We start from the raw sequence: 12,789 nt of genomic DNA on the forward strand, positions 1-12,789 counted from the left end.
TAAGAAAGCCAATTTGTATTTTGGGCACTGGCAAAGAATTACAAAGAGCAAGGAGGAAAGAGGGCCCACGGCTGCCATGGCAGAGACTGTTTGAACAGGCTCCTTGTGACAGTGATGATCAATCCCAATTTTTAACTTCCCAATTTCTAAACAAAGTGTTACAAAGATTTTTATTACCATTACCATTACAAGTTATTACTATACATGATTTTAAAAGGGGAAACTGAGGCATGTGAGTGGGAGTGACCCTGCAGTGATGCTTGCTCAGCTGCAAAGTCCACCTGGGGACGTGGCTCAAAGGTGGACTGGGAAGTGTGGGGTTAATGGTTGGACTCAATGATCCTTAAGGTCTTTTCCAACATAAAATATGCTGTAATCTATTGATCTATAATCTATATGATCTATTTGATCATTATGATGGGACAAGGAATGGCTTTAAACTGAAAGAAAATATTAACGGGGTTAATCTGCTTTCTCTTATTTCTGAACTTGTTACATTTTTATAGTTTTATAGTTCTATTTATATTTTGCTTAATCAGATCTCACTTTATCTCAGCATTTTCTACCCAAAGCCAAAATGAGTGTGTTCTAGCTGCTGTTGTCCCAGGCAGTCTGGCTGCAGCAGAGAGACACCAGCAGGATAAAAGGGGCTGCTCACAACAAAATCCATTGCATGGAAAAGGAAGGAAAAATTTCAAGGCACCAAAACCCCTGTACTGATGAAACTTGTTTTTCTATTTGCTTCTCTTTTGTTTTACCAAGGGAAATTTATGAGATGTCAGAGCTTGTTAATGTTGTTGATGCGGGAGAAGCAACAAGCACCTTGGGCTGAAAGACTCCAAAAAAAAATAAAAATAACCGAGCGAGGGAGGTGTTTGCCCAAGGCCAAACTCATTAGCTGCAATCACTGCTCTGCTGGGGGACAGGAGGGGATGGGACCAGCCAGTGCTGTCCTGGCGTGGGGAAATGGTTCAGCAGAGTCCTGTGGGAAGGTGCTCTCTTTCCACTCTCTTTTCAGAGTGGAGATGGAGAGGAGAACAAGAGGGAGAAAAAGCACATGCCAGGCTGAGAGTCTTGATGGGAGTTTTGTAAATAATTGGAGTCGCTCTCAACGTGAAAAATAAGGTTGTTAATTCTCCTTGTGTTCCGGCAGGACAACAGCAGGAGCTGCTCTTTGTGTCTGATGTTTTCCCATCTGATCTGGGCTGGAGGATGCAGCCGCCTCCTGCAGATCTGTCCTGGGAGGGCAGTGAGGTGCTGGGGGTCTGTGGTACCCCCAGGCTGGCCAGTGGCTCTTCCAAGCCGTGGGACAGTGACACCCCTGTGCTCCAGACAGGGGGTGTGACACCCCACAGCTCACAGGACAGGACGGTGACACCCTGGTACCCCAAAGGTCAGGGCAGTCCCTGTCCCTTTCCTCTGGGGCAGGGGGGATGTTTGACACAGAGTGTGCTCCTGTAACTCCCCAGCTCACACCAGGAGGGGAAGGTTTTCCTCAGAGCTGATGGGAGGTATTGATCTAAGGATAATTAAAAGCCTCACATTAAAGAAGTCCAGCCTGCATAATTAAAAGCCTTTCACTAAGGAAGTCCAGCCTGCAGCGATGAGAACGAGCCAGGCTGCTTGGAGGAAAGCTGTGGAAGTAGCACCCGTGAGACACAAGATGTCAAATTAGTCCTTGCCATTAAATTACCTGATTAATTTAGCCACTGTTTTGTGTGTGTGAACCCCATTTCTGTGGATGCATTCATTACTCATCAAGACTGACCTGAATATTTTAAGCAAACAGGTTTTGTCCTGCGTGTTCCTGGGCTGTTGGGTTCTCCAAGCAACCCAGGTCCCTGCAGAAACGCAGAGCACGGTGCACAGGAGAAACGTTACCTCCAGGCTGGAAATGTCTGCAGGACTTGATCAACTCTCTTCTGCAGGAGTACAAGGATTGTGCCTGAATTGTGTGTAATTAACTGCACAGTGGGCTATTAATAGGCAAATGAATAAACCAGACAAAGAGGGGCTTGCAAGAGGATCAACTTTCTTCTCAGTGCCTTTCAGTTCTTCTGCTGGTGTGTTATGACAGATTGTGTTAGGCACAGCAACCTCAGGGTGATGGTTTGCAGAAGACAGATATTTTCATATATTCATTGTTACATTATGGCCACAGCCCTTGAAACGCAAAGTTATGGGTTTGGGGTATAGGCTTCATTCCAATCACTTATTTTTAAATGAAACCTGAAATACTGTAGCCAGCAAAGTCTTTTGCGTAAAGTATACAAAGTTTCTGTTCTTTTTATTTAGCTGTGATTACTCAAAACATCATCATTCTTTAAGTGCATATATTTGTATGTGTTTTGAGGGGGAAATGTGGATAAAGCTAATTGTTGTTGTTCTTCATTAAAGCCTATTTCCAGCTCTGGTTATTTATCAACAAAGCTTCCCTGAGTATAAATTACTGTATCTCCATGCTGCAGGTTCCTGGTGAGCCGTGTGAGGGCTGAACCAGTGCAGCCCTGGATGTGGCACCACTGGCACGTCCCCAGCCCTGGGAAGGATCTGGGGAGAGCTGCTCTACCTGTAGCAGGGAACAGGAGCCTCCCGCAGCCTTTGGGGGCAGGTAAGTGGATTTATGCAGTGGTGGCTACAGGAAACCCACGGGAAAGGTGCTGTGGTGGGGGTTTTCATACATCCTGAAAGCTTTTCTCACAGTGGTACCATCACCTGCTGTGGAGACAGGCACACCTCAGCAAGACGAGGATGTGCCACCCCCAGCCTCTGCTGTGCAGGGATCCAGCACTGACTATTGGACATACTCCCCCAAACTCATCCTCTCCTTCCAGGGAGAGTGTTGACATTTAAATTCTTTGCACCTCTGTCTTTGAACAAAAATATTTTGTACATTTCTCTGGATAAAAGAGGCTCACAGGGTTATTTTGGGAACAGTTTTACAAGCTGGTTTCAAATTCAGCACTAAAGGGCTGCGAGCCATGACTTTGCCTCAAGCCTGAATTAAATACATTTCTAGTTCACAAATACAAGACAAGTGCATGTCCTGGTGTCACTCAGAGGTGACAGTAAACACTTCCACGGCCCCTTGGAGCACGGCCCCTCCAGGGGTCAGTGATGGGCACAGTGTGTCCCATCCTCCCTTTATCACAGCGAGGGGATAAAGGCACTACTCCTGTCGTTAGCTCTGAAATTCTTCAGCAAATTGTTTACTGTGACACTTTTAATGTCCTGTCCATGAAAGTTCGGTTCCTGTCCCCTGTTTTCACTGGATCAGCTCTCTGCTGCAGAGCTGGGGCGGTTTAGCATGGAATTGGGCTGTGGGACCTGGAGACCCTTTAGGCACTGGAAGGGACTCTAAGGTCTCCCTTCTCTTCTCCAGATGAACAGCAGGTTCTTTTCTAAGCAGCTCCATGAAGGCGTGTCCTTGCCCAGAGGTGGCCCAGGGGAGGAAATCTCCGAGTGTCCGGGCTCGGGGTGGCTTCCAAGCCTGTCCAGCCTCTCCCGAGCTGCTCATGAGCATGAGGGCACCCAAGCAGGGGAGGCACTCACATCCATCAGAGGCAATAAGTCTCCCTCATGCTGTGTTCGGGGCTGGTTTGGGGAGCTGGGGGAGTTGTGCATCCCAAGGCAGGCGCTGTGTGTGGAGGGGTGAGCCGGGCCCGGCGGAGCCGGGGGAGGCACCGCGGCGCAGGGATGAGGAGCAGGGAAGCTCATGCAGCTGGAAAAAGACTGCAGAGCCAGATGTGAGGTGCAAGGTCATTTCTAGGAATTGTCCTCGGGGAGTGAAAAGCCCTGGGAGAGCTGAGCTGTGCCCCGCGGCCGCGATCCTGCTCCGAGCCGCTCTCCGCAGCCTCCGGCACCGCTGCAGCTGCGCCAGGTGTTCCTCAGAGAAAGCCATCCTGCTCCCCTCCTGCTGGAGCCTTGGGCATTGCCACGGCTCAGGGACAGATTTTCTCTCCCCCTGTCCCCTTGGAGAGCTCTGCTCTGGGCTCTGCCGTTCCCTGGAGCCTCCTTGGTGTCAGGGGAACTCTCCTGAGCAGGGGCACAGCGCAGGTGATGCCATGGCTGCACAACAACGGGGGTGAAACACCCCAAGCAGGACACTGAAGGGATGAGGGTGTCAAGTTTTCCCAAAAATCTGTCCCGTGCACTGTCATTGAAGGGATTATTGCCAGAAATGGGAAACCATGGTCAGTTCTCTATGGGCACAGCAAGGTGGTTTGAAAGGTGGTTGTTTGGTTATTTCAAAGGCAGCCCACAGACCCTGGTGAACACCAGCTGGCCAGGGCTCGTCCCTGTCCCTTGTCCTCCACGAGCTCACCAGTTTTTTCTTTGCAAGGTCAGAAATGAAGGGCTAGGCAGTGGCGCAGCCGGAGCAGCACCGGTGCTGCTGTCCCGGTGGGATGCAGGGTGGCACTGCGGGGCTGGGCCGAGCTGCCCCGGCCCGGCATGGGAATTCCTGGGGAATGCGGCTCTGCAGGGGCTTGCCAAAAAGGGACCAGCAGCGGGGGGGAGCGGCGGGGACGCGGGGTCCGGGCCGGGAGCCCCTGGCACGGTGAGGGCTGGCAGGGGAGGTGCTGCCCTGGTACTGCAGCGTGCGCTCTGCTCTCACTCGCCCGGCACGGCTTCTGTCGCGCTAAGTACGGGATGCCATTCCCCACAAGCACTTGTCCTTGAAGGGCGTTCGTGCTGCTGCTCTGGGTCTGTTTGCTGCTGCTCTGGGTCTGTTTGCGCGGCAGAGATGTGAGGGATGAGGATGAGTCCGGGAGGAGCTGCCTCCCTGCAGCCGCGGGCACGCGGTGCCAGGGCAGCGCCTCTTCTGTCTGGGTGGCTCCATCACGCATCTGATTGTCTGTGGCAGTGCTTTGTTCTCTCGGGTCACCAAAGCCAGCCACACAAATCTGATTTTTCGGGCTTTCCGCTTTGTTTAGAAACTCCTTGACTGAATGCTTCCCATCAGGAGCTCCCTCAAACCCATCACTGAAAGATTTATTATTTACAGTGCTTGGCTGGGGTGCAGCAGCCTGGCAGGGTCCTGTCACTCATGGCAAAACCTTCCACTAGCCCAGGGCCACCTTCCACTGTCCCAGGCTGCTCCAAGCCCTGTCCAGCCTTGGGCACTGCCAGGGGTCCAGGGGCAGCCACAGCTGCTCTGTGCCAGGGCCTGCCCACCCTCCCAGGGAAGATATCTAACACTCGTCCTCTTTTGTTCCCCAAACCTCTCCCAGCAGAAATGTCAAGCTTCCCCAGCAGACACTTGCTCCTACAGCAGCTGTACGTTCTGTACCCCTCTGCGTGGCCAGCCGACTATTGTAGCTTGAAATCAAAATTAATTAAACCTTGTTTACCATTTGGAATTAGCGCGCTAATGAATATCATACCTCTGAGGCATCCATCTTGGTCAAATACATTGTGCCTCACAGCTGTTGTTTTCATCTAGCTTAGGTTTGCTCCAGGTTTTATGAAGATGTCTACAAAGTAATAAACCCTGCACTTATTTGACTCAAAAAAAAATTATAAAATTTTTATTAGCTTCCAAGGAATTAGGTTTTCTAGTTTTTGCCTGGCAATAAAAGTTGATTTGTTCTCTATCTGCCTGATCGAGTACTTGGGTGCTGGCTATTACTTAAATCTAATGACTTTTTAAAAGACATTAGGGTTGTCTCCTGTGACCAAACACACTGGGTTTGTGGAATTACACACTGATTACTCTGTTATAAATGTGGTCACACCTCTGCTATTAAATTTTACCTGCATAAACAATTCCAATATGTGGAAATGCTGCTATACAGTTATTTATACCCACTTTATTAAGGTTATTTTTTCAGCAATTGTGGTGCTTTTAAATCTGCCATGGCTTATTTAGTACCAAGTGACAGAAAATCCAGCATGTCATGGGGAAGCATCACTTTCAGCCCTCTCTCTCTGGCCACCTGGATTTATTTACTGCTGCGGGTGATGACAGAGAGCAAACAGACAGGAGATAGCAGTCTGCCCTCCCAGATATCTTTCACAGCTTCTCCCAGTGCAGGTTTTGCTGCCCAGCCTGAGCTCCTGCCAGGGGCAAGGCAGCCGCCTCCCTGCCACATGGGAGCTCCTCTTGTTTCTGCTCTGCAGTGAAACGCTGATGCCAAGTGCATCTCAGGACTCTGTGGGGATGTGTCTGTGCTCCTGGGACAGCCCTGGCAGGAGCAGCCCTGTTACAGCAATTTCCAGCCCCGATGGGGCTCCAAGAGAGCCGGGGAGGGACTTGTGAGGGCTTGCAGTGACAGGACCAGGGGGAGCGGCTTAAGCTGAAAGAGAGTAGGTTTGGGTCAGATATTAGGAAGAAATTCTTCCCTGTGAGAGCACTGAGGGCCTTGCAGAGGGTGCCCAGTGAAATTGGGGCTGTCCCTGGATCCCTGGCAGTGTCCAAGTCCAGGTTGGACTTTGGGGTTTGGAGCAACCTGGGATAGTGGAAGGTGTTCCTGCCATGGCAGGGGGTTGGAATGAGATGGGATTTAAGGTCCTTTCCAACAAAAACCATTCCAAGCTTCTGTGATGTCAGGAGCTGGGGCAATGCCTTGGCACAGGGCTGCATGGACACTGCTCTCTCCCTTGGGAGTCTGTCAGAGCCTGGGGAGCTGTGATCCACCCCTGGGGAGAGCCAAGGACCTGCAGGGGGACAGACCTCACCACACCAGACACCCGTTCTGCCAAAGCAGCCTCCACCCTGGAGGGGAAGGTGGGAAGCCACTGGGTGGAAAATCACAAGCTGTAATCCTGACAAAGCACCTGGCTCAGAGTAATGTGGATTACAGTGGGCTCCCCTCATTGACATATTGCCTGTCAGAGCAGGGATATTTATATCTTAAATGAGCACCCACTTCAAGCAGGTTCTGATGAGTAATACAGCTGTCAGCCCTGCAGAGGGGCAGTGTCTGCTACAGAGAGCAGCTCTCCAGTAAGTGGTCCCTCACCAGATAAAAGCCAGACCGAGGGCTGGTGGCAGCCTGTTGTTGCTTAGCACTTGTTGCCACGCTACGGAGAGCCAGGAGCCGCAGGCTGCCGGCCATCATCCCGCTGGGCTGTGGTGCATGGCACTGCAGCAGGAAAAACGCCTGCACTGGGAGCAGATGAGCTGGTTTCAGTATGCAGAGGAAGCTGAAGTGAGAAGTGCACACAAAAATTCCGTTCTGGTGCTTCCCAGACCTGGCGGGGAGGAGAGAGAGGAGCGAGCGGTGTCGGGGACGTGCGTAACCGTGGATGTGACCTTGCTACTGATGGTCTTTGCCTTTGAGGTCCCCAATAAATCAGACACTTATCTCTGCTTATTGCTTATTTATGATTCCATCTGAGCTGCAGGGTGGGGGCCGAGCCCAGTCCCAGCGCGGAGCTCACCCGAGTGAGCATCGCGGGGAAGAGCGAGAGCAGGACACGGTGACAGAAAGGCCCTGCTGGGGACCTGCGGCTCCGCAGCAAATGCTACCCAGCCATCTGCTCAAACCCGCTGAACTCCTGTCCTTTTGAGCCCCGGAGCAGACTGCACGCCCTCGCAGCAGTCGGCGTTCAGAGCCCTGCGAGCTGGGGGCGGGCTCGCTCCGAGGGCTCTTTGAGCCCTGTGCCCCCAGGTCCCCGAGGCATCCTCGGCATGGCTGGGCTGGATCCGCAGCCGCTGGTGCTGCATCCTCTGGGTTAGGGCAGAGGGATGAGGTGCTGCGGCCTGAGGATGCTCATGGGGTCTGAGTGTTTCTGCAGCTCAGCCACCAGGAGAGGCAGCTCTGCAGGACTGGCCTGGTGCTTCCAAAGCACCGGTGGGAAGGGCAGCACAGGTGAACAGAGCAGTGACCGTGTCTGTGGTGCAGCACAGGTGCACAGAGCAGTGACCGTGTCTGTGGTGCACAGGTGCACAGAGCAGTGACGGTGTCTGTGGTGCAGCACAGGTGAAGGGAGCAGTGACCGTGTCTGTGGTGCAGCACAGGTGCACAGAGCAGTGACCGTGTCTGTGGTGCACAGGTGAACGGAGCAGTGATGGTGTCTGTGGTGCAGCACAGGTGCACAGAGCAGTGATGGTGTCTGTGGTGCACAGGTGAAGGGAGCAGTGACCGTGTCTGTGGTGCAGCACAGGTGAACAGAGCAGTGACGGTGTCTGTGGTGCACAGGTGCACAGAGCAGTGACCGTGTCTGTGGTGCAGCACAGGTGAAGGGAGCAGTGACGGTGTCTGTGGTGCAGCACAGGTGCACAGAGCAGTGACCGTGTCTGTGGTGCAGCACAGGTGAAGGGAGCAGTGACCGTGTCTGTGGTGCAGCACAGGTGAAGGGAGCAGTGACCGTGTCTGTGGTGCAGCACAGGTGCACAGAGCAGTGATGGTGTCTGTGGTGCAGCACAGGTGCACAGAGCAGTGACCGTGTCTGTGGTGCACAGGTGAACAGAGCAGTGACCGTGTCTGTGGTGCACAGGTGAACAGAGCAGTGACCGTGTCTGTGGTGCACAGGTGCACAGAGCAGTGACCGTGTCTGTGGTGCACAGGTGAAGGGAGCAGTGACCGTGTCTGTGGTGCACAGGTGAACAGAGCAGTGACCGTGTCTGTGTCTCACCTGGGCTGGCAGGACTGCTCTGTGCCTCGAAGTGCTCGTGGTGCTGCTGACCTCCCTGGGCAGCTCTGGCTCAGGTCACTGCTTTGGGCCGGCGGTGCTGGCCCTGCTCTCAGTGTTTGCTCTGAGCCTGACTTACCAAAAGTTCTCAAGAGCCCATTTCCGACAGGAATTCCCCCCAGCCCGTGCTCTGGGGCTGTTTGGGGTTTTACTGCAGAACTCCAGAAAGGTCTGGGTTGGAGGGGACCTTAAAGCTCATCCCATCCTGCCCCTGCCCCTGTCCCTGGGCAGGGACACCTCCCGCTGCCCTGGGGTGCTCAGACTCCTCCAGATGAGTGATTTATCCCACGGCCTGTGGGAAAACCATAGGAAAACAAACTTTCATTTAAACACTAAAGCTTCACTTTTATGATCATTATGATTTTCAACTCCCTTACCTGTTCCTGCATTCATTTCCATCCAGGATAATGAGGGTCACATTTGCAGAGAGTGATTTAATTACAGGAAGTTTTGCAACGCAAGGAGTCTTTTTTTCTTTAATCCAGAGTGTTAGCAATTCCCCACATACTTATGTTCATTTTAAGAATCAATAAAGCTCAAACATGTCTAATTACCCTAAAATATTTTGCAAAATCAGAAGTCAGATTAGATTTTGCTTAAGCATCAAATGGAAATTTTAATGTCCACCAGAATCGATATGTTACCCCCGGGTCCTGAGATTTTCACTTACATGCTTGATCATACATTATAATGAAGGTTTGTAATAACATTAAAACCTTCCTGAATGCATTTTCTGTATAATTTACTTTTTTCCCACTTTCTATTGCACAAAGGTCTAAACATCATTTCTCAGAAAAATAATGCACAGCTGCTTTTCTTGTCCTGTTCCCTGAATTTACTTGCTGATGAACATCAGCCTGAAATATTTCGGTGATTTAATTAAGGCCTTACTAAAAATACTCCAACTGCATTGTAATTCTTCCAGAAAGGGGGAGAGCTGCGTGGCTGCCCTTTCTGTTTCGCACGGGGGTGAGGCTGGGCAGGAGTTACCTCCTCTGCCCTTGACAATCCTGCCATCTGACAGCATTTTCCAGCCAGCTCCGTGGTTCTCCACCCCACTTTGCCCTGGCTGGAGTCCCGGGGGGCACGGGGGGCTCTGCCCAGCTGCCTCCCAGCGCTGACCTGCTCCAGACCATCAGTGCAGATTCTCTCCTTCCCCACTGCCCCGTGCCCCGGGACGAGCCGTGTCTGGCTGCCAGGCTCTGCTCAGGCTCACAGTCCCGGTGCTCCTCCTTTCCCAAGGAGAGTCCCAGCCCCTCTCCAGTCCCTCCCGGTCACCTCCAGAGGGGACACGGAGACTTTCCGGGCGGAGCTGCAGTGCCAGGGGCTTGGCAGCCAAGAGCCTCGCTGGCGTTTGCCAGCACCAGCGTTAATTACCCTGATTGCCCCGATGGGCACCTGGGCATTCCTCGCTTTGCCTCTGTTTCCCCACACGGATGAAGCAAGGAATTAAATCCCCGAAGGTCAGACTCTGGGCAAGGGGCTGGGGGCAGGCAGGGGCTCCCTGGGAAGCACCAGGACCTTTGTCTGCCCTCCCAGCTCCAGCTGGAGCAAGGCCGTGCCCTGCCATGTGCCAAAACTGCAATGAGGACCAAAAACCCAGGGAAAGATGTAAACAGATTGGCTGGAATGCAAAGATCCAGCCCGTGGGGACTCAGAAGCTTGACCAGAGCAGTTCCTTCCCTCCTGGGAGGCTTCCCAAGATGGGGACCCCACCCCACACAGGCAGCTCAGGAGCATCTCACACTGCTCTGAGCACTTAGGGAGATCCAGGCACTAATCAAGGTGTAAGTTTGGTTAAGTTTCTTTAAGCTTCCATTTAGATGGTGCTACTTGGAATTACAGTGGAGCAAACAAAATCAAGTTAGTCCACCTTAATTTTAAACAAAAGTGTTTACAAAGGTATTTAATGGAATTTGACTAATCCATTTAAAAGTTAATTCTGATTATTTTCCCGATCTCACTGGGTACACAGGCCCTCACTAACTTCAGCAGACTTTGGCAATGCACCGAGCTCCGCACTGAAATCAGCCCAGCCCGGCTGGAGGGGCCTTGGAGCACTCTGGGCTCATGGAAGGTGCCCCTGCCCATGGCATTATGAGGTGAGCTTTAAGGTCCCTACCAACCCAACCATTCCGTGATTCTAAGTCCTGTCCCCCTCCCCAGGACCTGGGTGCTCCCTCCCTCCTGCCATGGCAGGGACTCAGCCCAGAGCAGTGGAAGTGGTGGCTCTGCCTCTGCTGTCCCCAGGACAGCCAGGGGGATAAGGGACACGGCCGCTGTCAGCTCAGCACCCCAGCTGCTTTAAATAAATCCTGACTGAAATGCAGAATTGCAATTTTCCCCTTCTGTTTTAAAAAAGGGGTAGGATCAAGTGGCTGCAGAGCCTAGTCTGCCAAGCATGCAGCAGCAAGCTATTATTCCTCCCAATTAAAAACCATATTAACATTTGTAGAGCGCTGTCATTGCGCCTGTAACAATCCCTGCTGGCTCTGCTTTACGTATGGATGGGAACTCAACGGTCCTTTGCAGACAGATGGAAAACGACTTTTCTGTCTCATCTGCTGTGTTCAGAGAAGTGGGAGCATTAAAAGCTTTAAGCCCCTTCTTAGAAACCCACGTTAGTGAAGCCTGTCCCTGTCACCAGTGGGACCAGTGGCATCACTGGCATCACCAGTGGCTTGGCCAGAGTCCCTCCTGGCCAGGTGTGCACAATGAATGACACTTCAGGTGCCTGAAGTGTCACAGGTCTGTGCCCCCCAGGGGAGGACCAGAGCTGTGCTGTGCCCAGAGGAGCATCCCGGTGCTTCCCACGCCCGCTCCCACTGGCAGAGCCCCGGAGGAGGAGGGGGAATTGCAGAGAGGCTTTCCTGCTGTCAGCTCCCACCTCCCACCTCGGCTGCAAGGCTCTGGCTCTGCCTGCTCTGCTCCTTCGGGCCCATCCATCACTGCCACTCGCTCTGGAGTTTCCCAGACATCACTGAGAACAAACCCACAACGTGTTTTCTCCAAACAGTGCAAATGAGCCCAGCCAATTCCACTCATCACAGCCTTGCACTTCAAGGTGCTCTATTAATTTTATTGACTCTGTGGGTGTGAATCAAACTTGTCCAGTCACTGCTGCTGCTGGGGTGGGGAGGCTGATTCACCTCTCCTGAACTGCTTCTCTCCCTGTTTAGTGCAGCCCAGTCATCACCAGATGAGTTGGAACTGCCTATTCCAGCCTAGTGCACAAACCCATGAACTTTCAGGGCTAAAGCTGCAGTGACAGGGGTTTCTTCCTCACCCTCAGTGTTGCTGCCAGTCAAACTGTGAGCAGCCATGTCAAGAGAGCCTTTGCCTTGCTGTCCTTGGATTTTCCAAGCCCTCACAGCTTAAGAGATAACTCAGTGCTGGTCTGATTTTCTGTAAAGTGCAAGTGACCCTCATTTCCACATCCCTCCTTCCCCTTAATTGCTTCATTCTCTTCCAACCCCTCAGCCTGTTAAACCCAATGGTTTTGCTCGGCACATCACAAGCTGATCCTGCTCTTGAGAAGATTCAGTTGAATTCTTTTTGCTGCTTTTGTATTGCAGATTTATGCAAAATTTATAAACAAAAAAGTCCCAAGTAGAAATCTCATTTTTTAATTCTAAAAATATTCAGAACGAGACTTGTGGAACATCAGGAATAACGATTCAATGATTCAATCCAGATAGATTTCAACAGCAAGGAGAAAAAAAAGAACTTCTTGAGAATGGCAGATAGAGAAATTGCTACATTACATATAAAAAAAGAGTGTGTTAAACTTCCTAACTTATTAGACTTCCCGCCACAGATCTATTAAATGGGATGCAAAGAGGCAGGGAGTCCAAACCAGAACCCTCCTCTCAAATGAAGCCACCAGGAAGGTCCCCATGTCCCCACGTGCTGGTGGCAGGGCTGGGGGAGCCAGGGGGAGGTGACCCAGCAGCTCACCTGAGAGCACACAGGTGAGCCCAGGAGAGGCTGCTCCGTGGAAGAGAAACGAGTTCAGGTTTCACCTCCTTGTTCCAGGCTGTGCTTCAGCAAAGGACACCTTAGGAAGTGTCCAGGGCCAGGCTGGACAGGGCTGGGAGCAGCCTGGGGAGTGGAAGGTGTCCCTGCCATGGCAGGGGGTGGAAATGGATGGGC

This window comes from Vidua macroura, chromosome 24, assembly GCF_024509145.1.
Source record: "Vidua macroura isolate BioBank_ID:100142 chromosome 24, ASM2450914v1, whole genome shotgun sequence".
Lineage (NCBI taxonomy): Eukaryota > Metazoa > Chordata > Aves > Passeriformes > Viduidae > Vidua > Vidua macroura.